Source organism: Antechinus flavipes, chromosome 5 (assembly GCF_016432865.1).
Source record: "Antechinus flavipes isolate AdamAnt ecotype Samford, QLD, Australia chromosome 5, AdamAnt_v2, whole genome shotgun sequence".
Classification (NCBI taxonomy): Eukaryota; Metazoa; Chordata; class Mammalia; order Dasyuromorphia; family Dasyuridae; genus Antechinus; species Antechinus flavipes.
The window spans coordinates 52624235-52649722 of NC_067402.1; the positions used below are offsets into that span (position 1 = coordinate 52624235).

Consider the following 25488-nt stretch of genomic DNA (forward strand, 5'->3'; position numbering starts at 1 on the left):
ATATTGCTTTGAGATCCCAAGATGAAGGACTTTCTACTAATTAATATCTATAGAAGGCAAATGGTAGGTCTAGAATACATATTCTTGGGGTCCCATTATAAACTCATTATTTTCCTCACTTCCCCTCAAAACCTGCCCCTCTTCCCAATTTCCCAATTTTTGCTAAGGGTACGCTTGTATTCCCAGTTACCAAGTTCTCTAGCTAAGGCCATCCTTGCCTCCACACACTGTCACTCTCATAATCTAATCTGTCACCAAATCCTGTTAATTTTGCCATTACATCTCTCAGGTCTGGCAGATAGTAAGTGCTACATGAATGTTAACGGCTAGTACTACAATTATGGTTATAGACACTTCCTCTCACTGCCACCATCTTGGTACAAGCCCTCACATCTGAACTACCACCAAAGTCTGTTGGTGGGTCACTGCCCAAGGCTCTTTCCATTCCAGTCCATCCTCCACTCAGCTGTCCATGCAATGTTCCCAAAGAGCAACTTGGATCACATCACCTCCATAAATAGCAGACGGTTCCCTAGAACCTTCAACACTCAACATCAAATCCCCAGCTTGGCTTTCAGAGCCATTCATGATATGATCTTCCTATTTTTCAGTCTCTTTACACCAGCTGCCACTCTGGGATCCAGAGACAGCAGCCTTCTGACATTCCTCTCTGGACATTCTGCTTTTTTAATGGTTGTTTCCCATGCCTGAAATTCTCTCCCTTCTCACCTCTACATCCTAGCTCTTCTGACTTCTTGCTTATGTCTCAACTAAAAGTAACCTTTTATGTTAAGTCTTTCCAAAAACTCCTTAATGACTTCTAAGATGCCTCCATTTTACCCCATCCCTAGCTTGTATGGAATTTCTCCTACTCGATTGTGAGATTCTTGAGGGCAGGGACACTATCTTTTGCCTTTCTTTGTATGCTCAGCCCTTAGTACTCTGCTTGTCACAAAGCAGGCACTTAATAAAAGCTTCTTGACTCCTAGACTTAGAAGATGAAGAAATGTTGCCATAGTTTTCCTACCAGCAAACATTTGCAACTATTGAAATTATGGTATAACTATTATGCTAACAATGAGCATTTGCAACTATTATGGGCAACTATTATGCTGTGTGCTAGATTACAAATTAATTATGCAGTCTATACAACTGCTTGCAAAAATACTTTTATAAAAGAAATATTGGGAAAAAATTCAAGGGTTCTAATAAAGGTCTCATTTCTAAAATATATGGAGGATTGACTCAAATTTATAAGAATACAAGCCATTCACCAAACGCTAAATGGTCAAAGGATATGAACAGACAATTTTTAGATGAAATTAAAACCATTTCTAGTCTTATAAAAAGGTGTTCTAAATAACTATTAATCAGAAAAATGCAATTTAAGACTACTCTGAGATACCACTATACACCTCTCAGATTGGCTAAGATGACAGGAAAAGATAAGGACAAATGTTGGAGGGGATGTGGGAAAATTGGACAGTCGTGGAGTTGTATATTGATCCAATCTCAAAGGGTTATAAAAGTGAGCATACCCTTTAATCCAGCAGTGTCTCTACTAGGCCTGTATCCTAAAGAGATCATAAAAAAGGGAAAAGGACTCATATGCACAAAATTGTTTGTAGGAGCCCTTTTTGTTGTGACAAGGAATTGGAAATTGAGTGGATGCCCATTTGGTGAGGAATGGCAGAGTAAGTTATGATATATGAAGGTTATGGAATATTATTGTTCTATAGAAATATCAGTAGGATAATTTCAGAGAGGCCTAAAGAGACTTACATGAACTGATGCCAAGTGAAATTAGCAGAAGCAAGAAAACACTGTGCACAGCAACAAGACTATGTGATGATTAATTCTGATGGGTGTGGCTCTTTTGAGCAAAGAGGTGATTCAGGGCAATTCCAATAGACTTGTGATGGAGAGAGTCATCTGCACCCAGAGAATGAACTATGGGGACTGAATGAGGATTACAACATAGTATTTTCACTTTTTTGTTTGCTTTTGATGTTGTTTTCTTTCTCTTCTTTTTTTCCTTTTTGATCTGCTTTTTTTTATGCAGCATGATAAATGTGGAAATATGTATAGAAGAATTGCATATGTTTAATATATATTGGATTATTTGCTTTCTAGTGGAGGGAGAAAAATATTTTGGAACATAAGATTTTTGTAAGGATGAATTTTAAACTATGCATATGTTTTGAAAATAAAAAGCTTCATAAATTTTTTTTTAAAAAATAAATATCTGCATAAAATAGTTCAGAACCTACAAAAGATATCATCAGAGAGATGTACAGTTAGGAAAGGACACAGCCCCATACAGTTGGAGGATCCCAGGCTTAAATCCCACCTTGGATCCTTACTACCTCTTTGTGATCTTGGGCAAATCACTTAAACTCACTGTAAAGTGGGGTGTAGTAGGAAAAGGTGGTGGGTGGCAGATCAGATGGCCACTTAGGTTCCTTTCAAATCTAAGCCATTTAAGATTTATTCCACTGTTTCTGCTGTGTCCTTTGGTATGGACTATGTAGTGAGAGTAAATGATAATAAATGAACAGTTTGGAATTTTCTCCTGATGGTAATAATACCCAGACTATTATACCAAGAGATTCAAAAGTTCCTAGCTTTTGGGTGGATTTCTTATAGAAGATCTAGCAGAGAATATGAGCAAGATATGGTATAAGATTGGTTGCAATCTGGATACTGGAGAGAGAGTATCTAGGATCAAAGAAATCACAAATCCCCTGAAGTATTGGAAGAAAAGATAAAGGTCAGGACAAATAGTATCTTATCTTAATAACATTACGATATGACAATAACCTTACCTGTAATTCTCAGCCTCAAAACCCATCACTAAGAAGTGTTTTTTTTAAAAGAAGGAAGGGAAGAAGAGAGGAAGGAAGGGGATAGAGGAAGGGAGGAAGGGAAGAAGAAAAGAGAGAGAGAGAAAGAAAAAGAAAGAGAAAGAAAATGAGGAAAAAACCAAAAGAAATCCTGACAGCACTAATACTGAAGTTTAAATATTCACTGTAATACATTACTAAGAATGTGCTTATAAGGAAGTAGGAAATGAAATGAATTTTATTTTTTATTTATATATAAATACCCTTGAATCCAGTTTTATTAAAGGTTAAGCAAGGGATCAACCTACTACACAGAACCTAAACTTAAATTCTATGTAAAAATGGCTTGTTTTAGCTTTGGATCTTCACTTAGAGCTTACATTTTTATTACTTTGGTGCCATGTGTTATGCTCTCTGAAGAGATGGAAGGATGGTAGGGGTGCGAATATTATGTCATATAAAATATGTACTAAGATAATTAAGAATTGTGAGTGACATGAATACTAAGTCTACATAATGTTAAAAACTGTCTCTACTGTAATTCAACTTTGGGCATAGCTAAAAGTTATTCCCATTCAGCTAAAGACATCTGAAATATTTTAAAGTCTGTTTTAATGATACATCCTGAAAAACAAAATCATAGTTGTTTTCCTTTTTTTTTTTTTTCTCCTCTCCCAAGCTCCACCATGAAAGCTTTGGGGTGGGGAAATGAAGGAGAAGAGAAGGAAGATTACTGCAAATGACAAGATTTTCTGGTAAATAGATTAGCTCTTTGATGGTGATACTCACAGAATCCATTAATAAGCCCAATAATCACAAATTCTAATCACAAAAACAGGAAAAGCAAAGCATATCTGCCATTCCCTGATTAAAAAACCAAAAATCTTACAAATCCTAAAAATCCTAGCAGAAACTTCAATTATAAATGATGAAATGAGACTGAGGCTCTACCAGTTAGGAATGTGGGTGCAGATGATGACATCATGGATTTCTTTCTATTATTTTTGGCAAGCCAACTGTCTTGGGTTAAAAATATGAAAAACAGTTACAGTAGCATGAGACAGAAAAGAAAAGTATTATGATACACAGAGACCCAAGGGGGAAGGAGGGCAACACCACACAATGCAAAGTTATCCTCGGTCAGGCAATAGGAGATGCCAAAAACCTCTCTTGTGACTAGAGATGAAGAGTCGGTCACTCTGCTAACAGTCATGCAGAGCAGAGCAATAAGTCAGACCTTTGGAAGAAATTCATTTTTGGTTTTGGGGCCCAAGAAATATAATGCTCATCCTTCCTGCTACAACCAGGGTTGGGCAAGTATTCTCCAAACCACCACCTAACCATGCAATTCCTTTCATTCACTATAAACAAAACTTGGATACAAACAAGAAGAGGGTGGAATTAGGAAAAATGCAGTCAATGGCTTAAGGAAGCAGACAATAAAGATGAGAAGAATTTTAGAACAGTACAGAGAACTCTTTTGTTACATTACCTCATTTGATTCTTTTTCAACAACCTTGTGAGGAAAATGTGGCATTTTGAAATGGAAAAACATTTATGTAGGTATGATTTGCCTTGTACTCTATATAAAATCTCAACCAAGGGTTCTCCATGTGTTTACTCATTCAAGAGTTAGGTCTTCCATGTTACTAACATAAAAGTTATGTGATAACAAAAATTAAAAATAATGAAATTAGACTTTGGTCTTGGTGCAGACTACCACAGACTCCTAAGAATTAAATTTGCTGGTAACTCAAAATACATTGGAAAAGTACATGTAGGTGTAAGCTACAATGAAGAACTACACAAAAATATCATTATGAAGATACATATTGAAAAAAGAATCATGTAGTGAGGTACTTTGTTTACTTCAGGGAGCTGCATAAGGTTAGAGGAAGCTTTCAGCACAATAGACTCTCAATGGCAGCTCTCTGAGAGGATCTACTAAAGTCTTGAGATTTTGAGAACAAATGAATTTGGAAACATAGTCAGAGATTCCTAATGGAATTATAAATTTCCACAACAATTATTCTGAATAAAAAACCAAACTCTGGCAGGATTTCTCACATTCAACTCATATACTATTATTGTTAATGCATAACATACACTTAGAACTTCTCAAGAACATGAAAAAGAAGCCATGAATATTAGTTTAATTAGGTACCTTGTTAGTCCAAGAATGTCATCTTCTAGTCTAAAGAGGTATTCTTTTCTTCTGAAGGATTGATGCCCTTACTACAATTTCAGACAAAAATGGGGGTATATCTACAGGGAGGAGTAGTGATAAGGGAGGAGATTGGTCAGAACACAGTGCCTTCTTTCAAAATGTTGCAATAAAAAATGATCATAGATTAGAAACCAACACATTGAATGGTACAGACATAAACCTACCTACCAAGGTAGCCATCAAGATATACTTTATATAAAGGAAGAATGATAAGAAACTGCACAAGGCCATAACTCTCAGAAAATTACCTAAAAGAGTTAATTAATCAGAATTCAGGAAATGGGGAGTTCTGATTTAATTTTCTGGTTAACTCAGAATATCTATCCAGCAACTCTTCTTTGCATGCATTCTTGCTGAAATTCTAAAATGTTTTAGTATTTTCTTGCCACAGTAATTCCATACTTAAACTATACTTTAATCTTTGATTATTAAGATTATTAAAATATTTCAAGGTTTTCATAATAAATTATGACCATGTGTATTATAGCTCTTGAAGATGATTTCATCATCAACTTCTCTGATATTACACACACACACACATACACACACACACACAGATATATGTGCCCACTTGAATTTATGGGTGGGAAAGAGAAGAGTTATATAAGTCATGTGATTGAGTATCTGATTAATTGGCTTTTTCTACTGTAATGAAAGGTTTTAACTGTGTTTTATTTCACCCCTTTCTGATTAAGAAAATTTTAATAATGGAATGTGAAACACATTACTGGAAACAAAAACCATTTGGTTTTAGGTTTTGTCTACATTTTGATATTTATATATTCAATTGGTTCAACAAATATGTTTTGACTACTTACTATGTTAGGGTACTATGTTAGTAATATGTCTAAGTGCTGGTTGAAAGAGGCAGGAAACATTTTCAGGTAGGCAATAAATAAACTTCTGTCCTATACAGACATGGCTCAAGAATGTAAGACGAAGTGTTTGTAATTCACCAGGCTGTCCCCCATCCCTATGCTTCAATGAAAGAGTTGAATGAATAATTTGTTTTTATGTCCCCCTTTAATAAACCCAAGCAAATAAGGGGCAGGGAGAGAGACAGGGGAGGGAGAGAGGAGAAGGAGACAGCAACAGAAGAAATACAGAAAGAGGGTGTGGGTGTGTGTGTGTGTGTGTGTGTGTGTAAAACAGACTACTTAATGGCCTAACATCAGCATGAAAAAATAATTTGATTCACTTAACTATCATGATTTCTGATCAAATCAGCTTGCTTATTAAGACATGCCTGTGGAATATGATTCGATTATTGTTTTCTGCCCCACCAGCCATTTGCAGTATGGTCATATAAAGATATTATAGTATCCTATGATCCTACAGCTTTACTATAATGGAGGAAATAGGGTAGTGAGAACAGAGGGGGAAAAAATGAAGACAGAATAAAATCAGTTATTAAAATCAAATTCCTCATTACTTCTATAATACATTGCTCCAAAGATTTATATCTTGAAGAGAAAAATTTTTCTCAAAAATTGTGATGATGCTTTAGAATTCTTCAGATTAAAAATGTGTGGGGGTATATGTATGCATATAATAATAAACTCATGTTTAGCAAGTGTTTTAAGGATTACAAAGTGCTTTCTTCACAACACTGTTAAGTGATTTTAACATGTTATTCACATATATGGTATAAAACATGTATCATACACATATATATCATAACAATTGCCAGTCAATTCTTATTCTATTTCTGTTTCTCTGCAAAGGACATCACTGGAAAAGTCTGAACAAAAATGATTAACAAAGAGTTGATGTGAAAGATTAGGAAATAACAAAAGAGCACCTTTCTATCCAAAATGAATTTCATTCCATGTAGACCCAGATGAGCTACATTCTTGAGTCCTGGGAGGGAAAAAATCCAAAAACACCTGGCAAATGCACACATATATATTTAGATAAATCTCACTTTCTTTAATAAGGGGACCTATTCTTGGGAGGCTGCCATATTGGCACTGAGTTCCATAACCTAGGACAAAAGAAAACTTACTACAGTTTAATGAAGCAAATGACTGAGCATTCTGGAGACAATTTTGGGATATATTTTTATGATAAATGATAATATTTAGTTCACAATCCTAGGCAGCATACTATCATTCTCCATTCACTGATATTAAAGTCTCATAAAAAATATAAAATGATCCTCCTCCTTCCCTATCCCCTAGTTATAGCACTATTCTGATTTAAACTGTTATTTAATGTTCAACAGGGACTTCCTTTAATGCTTAAGAGTTCAAACCAAAAGTCAGATCCCAAATGGTCCAATGCCAAAGCTGAAATTTTGTTTTAATTGCTTCCACTTCCCGAAGTAACATTAAATCTTCTCTTCTGGCCCTCAAACTGCTTGATAGCTCCTAAGACACCTAGGCTTTTCTATGCACTTTTTTATGCTCTGCCCATTTTGATCTCTGAAAAGGGATAGATTTCTTTCTTAAGGACCAGATCTAAAACTCAAATCATTTTCATTTTGGCTCTCAATGGGACCTGTACTTCAGTGACTATAAAGAGCACTTTTTCTGTTTTGACCAGAAACCCTGATGTTTTCCTTCCCATTTTTTTTTTTTTTGACTAGGTTAAAAAAGATCATCTTTGCCTTCTTTCTTTTTACCTACCTTTAATCACCAAATGGTCATAGCCTCAGTCAAACTGAGACCCATTGAAGACCTTATCTTAAAAGGCTGAGGTCTCCCACTGCTTCTGGAGCCATCTCCAGTCATCCTGATCTATATCCTTCCACTGGCCCCAGATGGCTCTAGAGGGGAAGGCGAGGCTGATGACTGGCCCAGCCTCCCTAACTTCAATCCAACTCATTTGCACTTTGCCATGGCGTCCCCTTCCTGATGTTATAATCCTCTCCGAAAAGAAAGGACAAACAACAATAATGACCCAAAAAAACAAAACAAAACAAACAAACAAACAAAAAACAAGCACAATGGAATCAGCACTAATTACAAGGTTTAGAAGAGAAAAACTTGTGGAAGAACAATGAGGGAAGTTAAAGCAAAGCTTTGGGTAAGTTTGATAAGACTGAAGCAAGACAAAGAAATGAGAGCAGAAGAGAAAGGTAATTATTTGCCTGTACTGAGATTTACAAGGGAACTTACTGAGTTGACTTGTTGGAACAAAATCTTTGGTAAGAATTCCTCACTCCATCCCAAAATAGTGACATATACCTCAAGAAGTCCTGAGATGCCTGCTATTCAAGATCACTGGTAGAAGTGTCACTCTTAATTCAAGGTCACGGTTTTCAACAAGTAATGTCTTTCTTAAGGCCAAAACACCCACCTCCACAATGTGATTAATCCTTCACTACTTATGTAAAATAACTGTTTTAAGCCAATTTGGTTGTTTTACAAACAACATGATATACACTAATTTTTCCCCTTCAAAAAAACAAAACCCAACAAGCAACACTATCCTCTGGAGGTTTTCCTCTAACAACTTCCCCGGAGTTAATGAGAGAACAGTTTCAAGTAACTAATTAATTTGCCTTCCCTCACAACACAATCTGCCAGTTGGCGGTTGCTGCCGAGATGCCAGCTCGTGAATGAGAAGGGATGCACTACTTTCTTATCCACTGAATAGACCGTGCACACAGTCTGGGCTTGACTCACTCAGGTGGGAAGTTGCTCCAGTCTAGGCTACAGATAGACCCTATTGGGAGTCAATCCAGCTCTGAAGCTGATTATGAGTCACAGTCCCCAAGGGTTTCTGAGGCAGACCAGACAGGGGCGCTCATCCAGGCCTGGCCCTCATGTCAGACCACTGAGAGAAGCAATGGCAGAGGCAGGGCCTTCACGGAGACTCTGTCCATAACATAGTGGGGGGGCAGAACCGTGGCCCAGAATACTCTCCTAGCAGACTTCCCATTCCACCAGGTGCCTTTCCCATCCAGAAACCCCAAATTCAGACTGAAAATCAAATTTGATTCTGAGATCATTACATAATTTTCTGGCAATCCTGGCATCAAAGTGAAGGCAAATTGGATAAGTAAGAACTAAGCCAGTGGGAATTTTAGGAACCAATTCCCCAAGAGCAGAAGATCTGACTTGTATAACACACATACTCAATAATTCTAGAACCAATCCTATGCTGCTCCTGCAGATATAGGAACCCAGAAATGGAGTATTAGGCAAAGATTAAACTCATTAACATCATTAAACTAACCATATCATTATCAGTTTACAGAAAGACGGAATTTTAGATGACCTGCAAGTCCACACCTCTCATTTTAGTAATAAGGAAATAGAAGTTGAAAATAATTCTATGGCTTTCCCAGAGTCATCTTTCTAGTAAATATTTGAGGCCAAACGTGAACCCAAGTTTTTCTGACCCCTGAGTCTAACTCTTCCAAGTAGACTTTTCCATCCCATTATCTCAACTTCCTGGCAATTCACTGAGAGTTCCCCCGGTTCTATTCTCCCAACCCTCTGTATGGGTGCCCAATTTATTTGAGGGAAATCCTTCTTCACCTTAGATCCATGCAATAAGTCAGGCCATAGAGACACCAGTAGTGGAATGAGTAAACAGAAAAGGGATAAAATAAGAAATTCATTAAAATCATCTTCAAGACGCCACTAGCCAAACAGCATCGTGCTAATGACTTCTACTTTTAGATGACAAGTCAGGCTATTTAAACAGCCAAATTCCACTGCAGACATACTTCAGGAACAGGCACCAAGGCAACCAGGCCGATGCCAGCGTGTGGGTAGCTATGGGGAATTGGAGGAGGAAGAGTGCATTTGCTTTACTGATAAAGATCCAAGACACTATTCGGGAACTTACAAAAAAAAAAAAAAATGAAGAAAACTAAAAGCTGGATTCAATTCAACATCCATCTGGCATCTCCTGTGAAAGAGAAAGAAGATTTTAGGGCTTCTAGCCTTTAAAAAAAAATCACTATAAAGCTGCAAATGATCAGAGGCTTCAGCACCTCTGCATTAGAATATTTTAGAGATTTCATGGCTCACATTTGATGATGGAGAGGACCTTTCTAGTTGATTACCACAGTATGGGAGGCTCAGCTCATCAGCCCTATACCTGGACTCCTTTAACAACATCTAGGATCTACAGAAAAAATATTTCTCAGATCCTACTGCTGTCTGGACAGCAAACACAAACCCTCTATTTCAGTACATATTTCAAGGCAGTTCCATGTCAAAAAACATTAATCAAGAAGCCAATCTAATGAAATCATGGAGTACAGCAATCCAAACTTAATTTTTTTCCTTCCATATTTATAATAAAACTGATTTTTATCTTCATATTCTTATATCAATGTCCATATTCAGATAATCAGTTGCAATTCTCAGTGGAACTAAGACTTACAAGACTTACAAGCTAGAGTATCCTGCCAAATTTTTTTAAACTGAAGAATGAACCTCTGACCCACCTTTGAAGAAAATGGTCAGTTTTGTGAAAGTTAGTTACGAAGCTCATATTTTAATTTGCATTTAAGTATTACTTATTTCCATAATGAGAATAAAGGACTAGATGTAAGGTGTCTTTTTAGTCTTATCTCTCTTGCATATGCATGACAGAATGAATTTTATATAAATTCCCCATCTTCAATATAGATCAATATTTCAAACTAATAGGTTTCAAACTAATTCCTAGAATCCCTGATACTCTGGAAGATTTGAAGAGGGAATCCAGAAGGAGTTTCCAGTTATAGGAAAACTTTCTTTTCCAAAAGAAGCGATATAAAATACATATATAAAAATATTAATCATGTTCAGCTCACCTAATTTCTTCTATTTAGCCTCAAAAATGTTCTTACCCATACTCCACACTAGAGGGCATTTCTTAATACCAGCTGTTCTGGACTGGAATGATATCAATATATTTTCATAAGTATTTCATTTGTATAGGAAATAACATACTAAATCATAGAATTCCAATGGAATGGAAACTTTTTTCCCCTATCTACAACAAAGAGAATTTGAGAATGAGAATTTGTCTAAAAGGTATGGACCAAATTATCATGGTGGCATCTTTTATGATATAAAGAAAGGAAAGAAAAGAAAGAAAAAAGAAGGTAAGAAGGAGAAAGAGAAAAGAAGGAAGGAAGAAAGAAATGGAAAAGAAAAAGGAGAAAACAAAAAAAGAAAGAACAAAAGAAAGATGAGGTTGAAAAGAGTTGATCAAATGGAAAATAACAAACTGTGGTATTTAAATATTATGAAATAGAAAAAGATAAAATTTTGGAATTCAAAGTCAAAGAAAACTCATAACAATGGATACATGGAAGGGGAAAAGAAGAATCAGATGAAAATATTCTATGAGTCCCTTAATGTAAATGAAAACAACCTTAAAGAGCAACTGATCTCATATGAAAGACACTGGCCAACAGAGGGAAAGAATACAAGACATATTGGGTAAGTGGGAGTTCAAAATGTTGTGTATATTATGAGACATAGTTAGTTACCATGTTAGTTTATTTTGCTTAACCATTTTTCCTTTTGACAAGGGAGGGTCCTTTTGAGATAGAGAAGGAAAGAGTGAGAAATGTTTATGAAATAAAAAAACAAAGGCGTGAATAAAATATTTAAAAACAGAAGCTATGTAAATACAATTTTCAGACAAATTAAAATGCATGCTGAATTGAAGAGTGCAGAATTTTAAGCAATACTTCAAGACAAAAATATAATTCACCTCCACGGTAGACCTCAGAAAAAAAGCATCCTACTACATAGTTCAATCAAATCATTCTGTGAACTACTTTCCTTAACTAACCTATTTTCCCACCTGTTCATTCTGTACCCAGCAGAAGATTTTTGTTAGAGGAAAAATATTTGAATATAGACTTAACAACAAACAGAACTAAGCCCAATCACCCAATCATTATACCTGTCTAATGGATAAAACCCAAGGGAACTATGAAGTATTATGACAGTCATAATTTTTGCTACTTTTCTTCCTACTCTGGTAAGGAGAGAAATATGTGAAAAGGTAGAGGACCAAAATGAGAATGGTCTAAACCCAAGGAGTCAATCAATCAATTTGCCACCATGTATCACTGTGACTTGCCACAACTTTGGCTCACCTAGTCACATCTCCTTTCCTAGACACAGCAGATCAAGGACTTGAGGTAAGCTAGCAAATTCTGAAATAATTTTTTATGTGTTAACCTAGAATTCTGGAAGCAGGTCTGTATATGCTTGCCAACAGTCTGTGGTCGATCAGGAATCTCCTAGAATCTCTGAATAGCTCCTGACTCATGGAAAAGATGATTTTTTTTTTTTACAGGGGATTTTAGAGCTGGTCATTAGATCACAGATTTAAATTTGGAAGAACCTCAGAGTTCATAGATTCCAACCCTGTTTTCATTTTATAGAAGAGGAAATGATGACCCTGAGAGGTCAGGACTTGCCTAGGATCACAGAGATAGTAAAGTGTCCAAGACACATCTGGAATCCAGGACTTTCTGACTAAATCTAATATCTTTCTCCAGGATGCCACATACAGATCAATTCTACAATTTAGAGCCAGCAGAGACCTCATGGGACATTTAATCCAACAAAGTCATTTCACATATGAAGAAACTAAAGTCAACTGTCACTTGTCCTGATCACCCAAGCAGTAAGTGGAAGAGGAATTATTGAACCTTGATTGTCTTGATTCCAAAAGGTGGCTGGGTGGTGCAGTGGATAGAATATCAAACTTGGTTTCAAGGTCCATCATCCCAAATTCAAATTTGGCCTCAGACACTTAGGAGCCATGTGACCCTTGGCAAGTGACTTCATACTGTTTGCCTCAATTTCTCATTTGTAAAATGAGCTGGAGAAGGGAATGGCAAACTACTTCAATATCTTTGCCAAAACAAACAAATAAAACCACCAAAAGGGGTCACAAAGAGACATGACAAATAATAAAACCTCAGATCCCAGAACTAATGGTCTTTCCACTGTACCATAATTAGTCTTAAGTCTATACTTGGGAATGGCACTTCAAATGACCAAAGGGAAAAAATCTGACCCCACCCCGTAAAACCCCACTAATTTCTGTGTGACTTCAGGAATAGAAACAAGTTCACATTACAGGGGAATCACAGAAACAGTAGTGCTAAATAGAAAAGGGATCGAAACAATTAGTCAAGGAAAGCTTCATGTAAGAACCAAGTCTTGGGAGTTATCTGAATGAAGGAGGGAAGCTTTGGCAAGTATGGAAAGAGTGCCTAGGAGGTGGAAATTCTTTGCTCTTATGCTCTTATTGATTACATTCCAGCTTTAGACATGAAATTCAGAATTAATCATTGCTTTCACTTCTTTTTAGTTGTTGATTTTTTAGCTGGTTCTATATTTTTATATGACATATTCAGCACAAACTTTTAAGTTTCACCCATCTGTTTAGGGAAGAAAAAAATCTAACCATTTTAAGAGAGCAAAATGTAAAGACCTAAAAACAATATAAAGAAAAATGGTCAACCAATATTTTTCAAGACGGTTCTTGCCACAAAATCCATAATGGGGCTTAAAGATTTTGTTAGACAAAATTGATAAAGTGGAATTGAAATGACTACTAATGATGAGAATAATTAATTAGCAATTAATTAATGCTGATGGGCAAAGATTAGTAGTTATCTGAAGAAGTCTGATGATGCCTCTCTTCATCGGTGCCATTAATCAAAGACTGCAGAAGGTGTGGTAAGTCATGGGGACAGCAGGTCCAAGGAGAAAAAGTATTAGTGTGGCTCAGTTTAAAGGCTTCAAATGAGGGATTCTGAATGGGAAGGAGCACTAACTCGGGAAGCCACGCGACCTGGTGAAGTAAGATGAGCAAACGCCGACACCCTCAGGCCGAGTGCGGAGAACTTCCAGCTCGAGAGCAGGCTCTGTGACCGCTGCCACAAGAAAGCAACAAGCTACAGCAGCAGCAACCGTGTCCGCAGAGCCCCGGGCCCCATTCCTCTGCCACAAGGCGCTCTGCCTTTTGCTGGGTCTCCCCTCTGCGAGCACTTCTGCAGAGCAACTGCTTTCATTGGGGTCAACTGAAACGGCCGAACAATGAACCTTTGCCACTGACCATTGATCTTGCTAATTGCATCTGCCACCACGCGGCATCCCTTTGTTTCTACTCAGCCTTCTTTCCCGACACCATTCCAATTGTTAAATGGGCAGAACTCACGGAATGACAGATTTAGTGCTTCCTTGGCAATTTATATAACTGACTGCAACTCTGTTGTGGTAGTGAAGCATGATTTATTTGTCTCACATTGCAGCACATAACCTTTTAAATGCTACAGAAAAAAAAAAAAAAAAAAAAAAAAAAACAACTAACACCTCCTTAAAGTTTATACATGACCACACATTACCATTTCTTATACACAAGATTTGAAAGGGGACTGATCAGTTCTCTTTGGATTCCAAGCTCTCTTTATCTGGTGGTAATTCCAGGCAGAAAAATATTCATGTAAGTTTAACCCACCTTTCCCTATTCTCAAATCCCTCAGAAGAGACACTGAAATGGGAGAAATGATTTTCTTAAAGAAAGAACTACCTTTTTATTATAATATTTTTATTATAGCTTTTTATATACAAAATATATACATGTGTAATTTTTCAACATTGACCCTTGCAAAAACTTCTGTTTCAACTTTTCTCCTCCTTCCTCCACTCCTTCCCCTAGATGGCAGGTAGTCCCATACATGTTAAATATGTTAAAGTATATGTTAAATATAATATATGTATACATATTATACAGTTATCTTGGTGCATAAGAAAAATCAGATCTAGAAAGAAGGTAAAAATAACCTAAGAACAAAAACACAAAAATGCAAGCAAACAACAGAAAGAGTGCAAATGCTATGTTGTGATCCATACTCATTTCCCAGAGTTCTTTCTCTGGGTGTAGCTGGTTCTGTTCATCACTGATCAATTGGAATTGCTTTATATCCTCTCATTGTTGAAGAGGGCCAGGTCCATCAGAATTGATGATTGTATAGTCTTGTGTTGCCATATATAATGATCTCCTGGTTCTGCTCATTTCACTCAGCATCAGTCCATATAAGCCTTTCCAGGCCTTTCTGAAATCATCCTGCTGATCATTTCTTACAGAACAATAATATTCCATTAACATTCATATACCACAATTTATTCAGCCATTCTCCAACTGATGGGCATCCACTAAGTTTCCAGTTTCTTGCCACTACAAAGAGGGCTGCCACAAACATTTTTGCACATGTGGGTCCCTTTCCCACCTTTAAAATCTCTTTGGGGTATAAGCCCAGTAGAAACACTGCTGGATCAAAGGGTATGCACAGTTTGATAACTTTTTGAGCATAGTTCCAAATTGCTCTCCTGAATGGCTGGATGTGTTCACAATTCCACCAACAATGCATCAGTGTCCCACTTCACCCACATCCCCTCCAACATTTGTCATTATCTTTTCCTGTCATCTTAGCCAATCGGAGAGGTGTGTAGAGGTATCTCAGAGTTCTTTGAAAATTTGCATTTCTCTGATCAATAATGATTTGGAGCACCTTTTCATATGACTAGAAATAGTTTCACTTTCTTCATCCGAAAATTGTCTGTTCATATCCTTTGACCATTTATCTATTGGAGAATGACTTGATTTCTTATAAATTAACATCAATTCTCTGTATATTTTGGAAATGAGGCCTTTATCAGAATCTTTAGCTATAAAACTGTTTTCCCAATTTATTGCTTCCCTTCTAATTCCATCTGCATTAGTTTTGTTTGTTCAAAAACTTTTTAAACTTAATTTAATTGAAATTCTCTATTTTGTGATCAGTAATGACCTCTAGTTCTTCTTTGGTCACAAATTCCTTCCTCCTGCACAGGTTTGAGAGGCAGACTATCCTATGTTCCTCTAATTTATTTATAATCTCATTATTTATGCCTAGATCATGAACCCATTTTTATCTTGTCTTGGTGTACAGTGTTAAGTGTGGGTCAATGGCTAGTTGCCATACTAATTTCCAATTTTCCCAGCAGTTTTTGTCAAATAATGACCTCTTATTCCAAAAGCTGGGGTCTTTGAGTTTGTCAAACACTAAATTGTTATTGTTTTAAATTATTTTGTCCTGTGAACCTAATCTATAAAAAGGAACTATCTTGTAAACAATATGGCAGAACAGGTACATACTTCTTTAGATGAAAAAGTATAAAATATGAGGTTACCTAGAGGCTGATGCTGGAAAGAAATTTAACCTTTGTTTCCTTTTTTTTTTTTTTTTAAGAAATAATTACTTAAATGGTCAAAGGATATGAACAGACAATTCTCAGATGAAGAAAGTGAAACTATTTATAGCCATATGAAAAGATGCTCCAAGTCATTCTTAATCAGAGAAATGCAAATTAAGAAAACTCTGAGATACTACTACACACCTGTCAGATTGGCTAGAATGACAGGGAAAGATAATGTGGCATATGTTAGAGAGGATGTGGGAAAACAGAGACACTAATACACTACTGGTGGAATTGTGAATACATCCAGCCATTCTAGAGAGCAATTTGGAACTATGCTCAAAAAGTTATCAAACTATGCATCCCCTTTGATCCAGCAGTGTTACTACTGGGCTTATACCCCAAAGAGATACTAAAGAAGAGAAAGGGACCTGTATGTGCCAAAATGTTTGTGGCAGCCCTGTTTGTAGTAGCTAGAAATTGGAAAATGAATGAATGCCCATCAATTGGAGAATGGCTGGGTAAATTGTGGTATATGAACGTTATGGAATATTATTGTTCTGTAAGAAATGACCAGCAGGAAGAATACAGAGAGGACTGGAGAGACTTACATGAACTGATGCTAAGTGAAATGAGCAGAACCAGGAGATCATCATATACTTCAACAACGATACTGTATGAGGATATATTCTGATGGAAGTGGATTTCTTTGACAAAGAGACCTAAGTGAGTTTCAATTGATAAATGACAGACAAAAGCAGCTACACCCAAAGAAAGAACACTGGGAAATGAATGCAAACTGTTTGCATTTTTGTTTTTCTTCCCGGGTTATTTATACCTTCTGAATCCAATTCCTCCTGTGCAACAAGAGAACTGTTCGGTTCTGCACACATATATTGTATCTAGGATATACTGCGACATATCTAGCATATATAGGACTGCTTGCCATCTAGGGGAGGGGGTGGAGGGAGTGAGGGGAAAAGCTGGAACAGAAGTGAGTGCAAGGGATAATGTTATAGAAAAATTACCCAGGCATGAGTTCTGTCAATAAAAAGTTATAATTATGGAAAAAAAAAAGAAATAATTACTTGTCCTATGATCCTGCTCATTACCTCCTGAAATTTCCCACCCTTCCAAAAGGTCACCACTTTGCTATATATATAATCTTTCCCTATTAGAATGTAAGCTTCTTGGGAACAGGGACTGTCTTGTGTTTGTTTGTGTGTATATCCTCAGTGCTTAGCATAGTGCCTGGTACTTATGCAGTTAATAAATGTTTGTTTGTTTGTTTTGTTGTTGTTTTTTCCATTCAATCATTTTCATTCCTTGCTGCATCAGGAGACGCAAAGTCAGGTGACCTCTAACCCTGGGTTTCCCCATCTGTAAAACAATAATAGTGATATCCATACTACCAACCTCCCAGCTCTGTGGTTAAGAAAGAACTTTTTTCACTACTTTAATTGCTCTAAACATGTATGTTAGTATGACTATTCTTATCATCCTCTAGTCATTTCATGTTCTCTTCCTAATTAGACTCCAAGTGTCATGGCATCCACTATTTTTAAACTCTCACAGAATATCAAGAGCTACTGAGAATATAAGTAGATGCTCAATAAAAACTTACTGAGTAAATGAATGAATGAAAATAAAAGGCTTATAACTATTCCTCACTACCAGGGAAAGGACTTAGACACCATCATGGACTAGGCTCCAAAATCTCTGGTCTAACAGGGAGTTGTGGCCCACAGGATCCACCAACATATCCAGAAGGTATTGTGAATAAAGGGCCAAACACAGGCAATTTAACTAACTTAAGGTCCAGTGAGAAGAATAAAACCAAGTCTGGATTAACAGAGTTGAGGAGATAAGATGAAGGTCTAGAATATCAGATAAGAATATGGACACAGGAAGAAGAGCCTGATCATTAAATTAAGAAATATAAATATGGAAGGGATGGATTGCTCTTTAAGCCTGGAAGAAATAACTGTAGGTTAAGTAAAAGAATTTAATACAGCTAAGAGTAAATTGATAAAACATCACCAAAAGAGGTGTTGAAAGGATGAAAATATAAATAGGTTCAGGAAGGATTTCAAAAAATTTAAGGATATATCATTTATTGATATACAAGTCTGCCCTGACTACACTGTATGATCCTGGTAAGTGGATCTCAGTGGCTTAGGATGCCCTCTAAGACTATAACATTCAGAGCAGTTTCCTTACCTATGAAATAACAAATATGAAACAAAAGCACACCAGAGACCAAGAGTGAGCTACTAAAAGCAGATAGGATAAACTGGGATTGACCATAAGGAAGAGGGCCAGGGCTTATTTGACCCAACATGGCAATTCTTGGCTTCTTGTGTATAAATGATCTGATATAGGGGGAAAGGTTTAAATGTTTCTGAAGGTGGTTGTTGATATACATTTATGGTGAGAAGAATTTCTCCAACAGAAAATTAGAAAAGTAACCAATCAATTCCACCAACCTTTCTTCCAAAAAGACTCTCATTGGCTCTTTGTTAAACAAAAGGAACGTGTGATCACTGCAAAATGTGGCAAACTTTACCAGCTGGTGCTAATCTATATTGATGCCCATGTTCAATCATGCTGAACCTGACAGTGGGCTCCTTGAAATTTATAACAACAAGAAAGAGAAAAGGTTTATGCATTGTAGTTCCCCATCCCTTTTAAGGCGATAATTCACCAGGTGGGAAAATCATTCACTTAGCAATTTTTAAAACCCACATTTAGAGCCAGTTGTGCGTGCAAAGATCCACAGACACAGAACATCTGGAGTGGGGCCTGCTCAAAATGTCATGTACATGCCTGGCAGGAACAGGTCTTGATTATCAACTGTTACCACAGGGAATCAAAGAGCACAGTCTATTATGTTCTATTAAAAAGAAATAAAAAACAAGAAAATGCCACATGTCTATAAGGAGAAGTTAAAAGTTTTAAATTTTATAAAGTCCTAATAGTGCAAGAATTTTCCCCAGATTTCCACAGGAAAAACAAATGAGAGCCATATACTAAATCATCACCTTCTGTCATCTATATATCATGTAACTATTGAGAGCTCTAGAAACATTTACAAGAATAATAGAAATTTGTTCTAAGAGTGTGGAATAAGGGCTGGAAGGACCAGCTTTGGAATAAGGGAGACTGAGGTACACATTTTAGCTTTGACACATACTGCTAGGTGGATGTGGTCAAGTTGTTTAATACCTCACTGGCTGAGAACTCTTTGAGAATGTAAGTCACAGATGAATTTTCTAATATACATTGCTGGAAGATATTTGCAAAACATGAATTCTCTCTGCTGATAATCATAGGCAGAGACCAAAATAATAAAAAATATAAGGCATGCAGCAACGAGGCACAGGTAACAAAAGATAGAAAATGTCAATGCTTGAGAGGCTGTGGGAAGTCAGTACACTACTGGTAGAGTTGTGAAATGATCCTATCATTCTGAAAAAATAATTTGGATATATGTCTACACCCTGTGACCCAGAGATCCCATTGCTAGGGATGTGTACCAAGGAGGGCAAATTTATAATGAAAGGAAAAATGTATGCTTGTGTGTGTGTGTTACACGTACACATACACACATTCCAAATTATTCAAAGAAAAATTTTTTTTTGAGAAGCAAAAAACTGGAAACAAAGTTGGACAGATGGCTAAACAAACCATGACATGGAATATTATTGCGCCATAAAAAATTGCAAATAGAAGGAATTCAAAAAAAATTAGGAAAATGTGTAAAAACCGATGCACAATGAAAGGCAGTACACATATGCATACATATAAATAAATATAAAATGACTACAGGAACTTAAATGAAAATATGGAAATGAAACAACACCATAAATTGAGGGGAGAAGGGGCTAAAATTGGCTTCAGAAAAGAGATAAGGAAATATGCTTTTTTTTTCATCAAGCTTCAAGTCTATGAACCCGAGAATACTGCATATCCCAGTCAGAGAGTCAAGATGCTCATTGATTTTGTTCAAGTATTTTCCCTTCTTTACAAGGGAAAGCTTGTAATGGGCTGAGGCTAGGGTTGATGCACTGAGGTCCCAAGCACATGAGGCTAAATAGTAATTGGACCATACTCTATTAATATATAAGCTTGGAGAAAGAATGACCCCCGCCCACTCCTTGTGCAAGTCCTGATGTGCTGTATAGGAAATGACGATTTTGGTGGGTGGAGGCAGGGGAGTGGAAAAGGAAGGGGAAGGAGAGACTACTCGCATTGCCATTGCGCCAGTTTTTTCAGCTCAGGTCTCTCTCTCCTAGCTGGCTTCCTGTCACAGCTGCCCATATTGCTATCACAATCCTTCTTGCCCATATTTCTATCACAATCTTTTTCCACCTCTTCACTTCAATAAAGATTGAAGATTTTTCCCTTAACCTGAATTCCTGACTCCGGCTGATTTTAAATACGCGGTCATTACAAAAGCTCACTGAGCAAAGGGAGCAAAACATTAAGAATCAATTGTAATGTAAAAATAAAGAGGAATTAAAAGTTTTTTTTTTTAATGTGAACTAAAAGTACATAATATTCCTTTCATCTGAGCAACTAATAAATACCAATTACTATTCCATTCTTGTCTTAAAAGATAAGCATTTAATAAATTTTTTTGCTAATTATATTAGAAATATTTTCTATAGGTCTATAAGTAAATCCACTTGAATTTATTCTTAATGCTATCTTAAAGGATAAAGAAGGAGATAGTGATAGAGCAATAAGGAAGATGGGAGAAGAGGGATTTCATGGTGAATGGATTCAAATGTTAGGCAAGATTCTGGGGGGGGGGAAGGGAAAGAAGGGAGAGGGGAAAAGGGAAGGAGCACTATGAGAGTATAAAAAGGGAAGACAAGGTTTGGGAGAGCCACTAAAGAGAGTAAGTTGAAAAGGGACACATAATAGGATTGCCAAACAACTAGAGCCCAACTGAGGGAGTTAAACATAAATTTGTAGTGGACCCAGCCTGAACAGTTCAGCAATTTTGTCCACCTTCTTTCAGCAGTACCTGTGTAGGATTAAAGATAGCAGACAGTGGGAATGATCCAAAGCGGAGGTTTAATTTCTAATACAATAAGAGAGCCAGGGATTCAAGAGAAAAGGTTACAGTCTCATTGAATTCATTCACCAATGCAAAAATTGACTAGCGCAGGAAAGACAATCTGGTCAAGGTTATAGGAAGAGGTCAAGAGATTGGCGGTCACAGTGTAGATAAGAGCAAGGGCAGAGGGAGAGGTGGAAAGCCAATAGATTATGGCCAGATAAGAGGATTTCACAATTCTTGAACATGGAGTTGATGATGAATGAATGATTGGAAAAACAAAAGTATGATTACCTTTGTGTGTGGCTTAGGTAAACTGGAAGAGAAAAAGTGAATAGGATTAAGAAATGATCAGGGTGTCTGAGAGTCAACATGTTTGCTTAATTAAGTCCCCAAGGATAAGGGCAGAAGTTGATTAGGAGAAAAATTATGAACTAGGTACCAAAATCATTGAGAAAAGAAGGGAAATGACTAGCGGTCTGGAGACAACAGCTACCCAGATTTTGATCAGGTGGAAGATATGAAGTGCACGAACCTCAAATGATGAAGACGAGGGGAGAACCTGGAAGTGGCAATGGGTTACAAGAAGTATTCCAATTGCCCCTTCTTGGCCAGTGAGCCAAGGAGAATAAGTTAAGGTAAAGCCAGTACTAGAAAGGGAAGGCTATTTTTTTTTTTTTTGTCTTTATTTACTTCATGAATTGCTAGGGCCAGACAAATTTAACACCCTGAGGCAATCTGGTGCTTAGAAGCTTCTCTTGGCTAAGTGACACCTAGAGAAACTTGCCCCCTATTGGTGTTGCCTTGAACAACAAAGGGTCAACTCTATTTTGCCCAAAAGTCTTATCAGTAGTTGTTCAGTAGAAGCATCAAGTTAAGACACGTAAGGATGTTAAGTCAAGGGACATAGGTTAATGTTATTTTTAAGTGTTTCATTATGTTAGTGGAGTCCAATTATTTTTGAGCTATTTAATAACTGCCACTACTTCTTTTTCTCAAGACAACAGTTAAACAGTTCACATGTCCCAGAAAGTGTGTAGTTCGACTATAAAACAGGATGGCATCTCCTGCTCTAAATTTTTGATGACACTAATGTCTAACAAAATAAAGTAGATCATAGAAAGCAGATGGATATACTATATTTTGAAATATTAAGTAGATGACTAAATACTAGTCAAGTGACAAAGGGCTAGAGTTGATAACCATCATATTAAAAAATTAAAAAGATGGGTTCAGAACAAGGGTCATTCATCAGCATTGTAAGAAAAAGGTATCAGTACTAAGAGACGTGCTGTCACAAAAGTAAATGGGGACACCAACTAGACCTTTAAGTCTGCACTCAAAGAAAAAGAGCTCAATGGGTTGCAAAGTGGATGTAAAAAAAGTAGTCTTCAACATCAACTCTGCTATTCAATCATTCAGTCATTTGAGACAAACTTGTAGAGTCACACAAAACAGGGCATGAAAAAACAAAAACAACAACAAAATCGAGAAAAGTAACCAATGACACAACCTAAAAACTTAGATGCAAAAAGGGAAAAAAAAATTCCATTATCCATGGAATGGGAATGCAATGAAAAATATGGCGGGGGAACATTTTAAAATTGGGCTTTAAGAAATGAGTATTCTAAAAGAATAAAAAACCCACAAGCATCTGCTCCAAACCAAAAAAAGAGACAAAAGAGTAACAAGAACAGAAAACATTTGGACAGACTTGTAAATGCACAATGAAGCACTCATAAAGAAACAGGCCATGTTTATACAGTGGAAAGATCATTGGATATAAATGGAAAACCTCAGTTCGAATCCCTGCTCTGTCACTGACTAGAGTTCTGTGACTGGGGCCAAGTCACATCAGTTCTTAGGGTCAGTTACCAAAAAAACAAACTAAGGGCTATCTCATTTCAGTTTTCTTAGTTGTAAAATATTTTGGTCCTGAAGGTTGCTTTCCAACTGTAACACTCCACGATGAAGTTATCAACTTCATAAAAGATTCCTAAATTGCATTCTATGTAATTGTAATTATAATTAGGGCCAAATTCAAAGCTTCATTAAGATCTGAAGTTAAGTAGAGTACATGTTCTTTATGACTCAGAAAAGAGGATCCAAGCAGGGAAAGATCTCACTAATCCTCCTATATTGGATAATTTCTACTACAGAACAATTCACCTTCTAGTAGTCAAAGATTATTCTGGCTTTGTAGGAGAAACAAAAGAGAAAATAGAATTCCAGTTGATGGAGTTAACAACTTAGTAACATCAATATCACATGCAACATGGTCCCAAACTGACCTTTTTGAAAATGATTTGAGACTTCTCCTAAGCGATCTCACCTCTTCAGAAAATCATAGGCTACAATTTTATTGGTCAAACAATGTCTCTGTGCTCCCAGGTACAAAACATAAACATGATTATAAAGAAGGAAATGATTATGAGGGTTTCTAGACTTAGACAATAATTTTGGCAGTTATGAAATCTAAAATAAAATGGGAGAGCAAGCAATAATGCAGTAACATCTTGGAGAATGTCCTTTTAGAAAGCAGAACTTTCTAGGTCACTGAGAATTAATCTTTTTGGGGCCAGAACTTTTTACACTAACATTTTTAGGCTTCTTCACACAGCATTTTAAACCTGAAATAGACCCTTCTGCTATTCTAGGGCGAGTCCTCCATTGTACAAACGAAAGAACAGAAGCCCAGAGGTAAAATGTCTGTCCTACATCTCACAGAGCTACACTAGAACCTGAGTATATTTGTATACTACACTTTAGTTCTTGGGTAGTCATAAGGGTGGAAGATGTGTCCCCCCCCCCCTAAGTTTTTAACACCAAATGCCTTACAAAGCAGGTAAGGACTTGAATGGCCATATTCTTGACTTAGCTCTAGCACAAGAATCAAAAAAGAGCTTCTGTAAATGATCTTTTTGGTTCAGAATAAACACTACACAGAATTATAAAAGAAATATAATAAAATTCTATGCTAGAAACTAAAAATAATAATAAAGTTTACCAACACTGAATTAATGTACATTTAAATGGTGCTACTTAACATTTTTTAAAGGAGACACAGTGATTTAATCTTATCCTAATTCTAAAAATCTGGATTTTTGCCAAGATAAAGGAAATGCCTAGGTTGTTCTAAAGTTCTATGCAACAGGCTTTGACTGAAATGGGCCTTTTTTTTTTAATGTGATGCCAGAAGTATTAGGCATCCTGAATGGAGAAGAGAAAAGGGTACTTCCCTTGAAGAATTAGAGTATCTTTATTATTTGTAAGTCCTTTTCTGCCATCCTCTGAAACCAACCTTAGGGAGTTAGTCACAAAAAGAATGTTTCAGGACAGCTTGAATACATACTAAAAAGGCTAAAACAATTAGATGTCCACTACCAACTTCCTTAAATAATCCCAAATGGAGAGCAGTTATTAAGGTTTTCAGCAGGACAGGGGATAACGCTGTCTAGAACCTTAAAAAACACTTGGGTACTCTAGAAGGCAATTGTATGTTTTGTCACCCCAACTTGGGGCTCTAGAAAGCAGGACATAACAACCAAAGTGCTTTTTGTGGTTATGATCAAGGAAAAAATCCTTAACCAATCAAGGGGCAGAAGATATACTCCTTTCATGTACAGGTTGAATTAGTCATTAAAGGTCCCTTCTAAAGCTCAAATTCTGTGATTTCAAACATTTTGGAGCTTCGTAATATAAAATGCTTGGGAAGAATTGCTATTTGATAAGGAACTCCTGGGAAACCTGTAAACTAGTTTGATAGATATTAGGTTTACAATTAATTATATATTCTTAAACAAAATACTACAGTAAGCTAAAAATGGATACACAAGCTTATTTAAATTTTAAAACTTTTAAAAATTGAGGATGACCGGATGTTGTGTCCTGCTTTCTAGAGTCCCCAAATAGGGGTGACAAAACATACTGTGCTTTCTTGATCCCCTACTCCAGGGTGATTAAAATATACCATCTTAATGGAGAAGTGATGAGAAAGCACAGTACATTTTGTCATCCCAACTTGGAAGCTCTAGAAAGCAGGACACAATATTTGGTGCCCAACATGGGGCTCTAGGTGAGGTCCCACACAAATCAGCTTGACTGACTCAAAAAGCAGACTTCAGTGGAGACATTCAGTGACACGGAAGGGTAAATATAATGGAAGAATGAGTAAGGGCTAATCTAGTCACT

The 25488-nt window shown here is 36.6% G+C and overlaps 1 protein-coding gene across 3 annotated transcripts in view; it reads right to left on the reverse strand.

Moving 5' to 3' along the window:
• The window catches only part of RSU1 (Ras suppressor protein 1), a 221653-nt gene that overhangs the window by 128542 nt on the left and 67623 nt on the right, over nucleotides 1-25488 (reverse strand). The window lies entirely within an intron of this gene.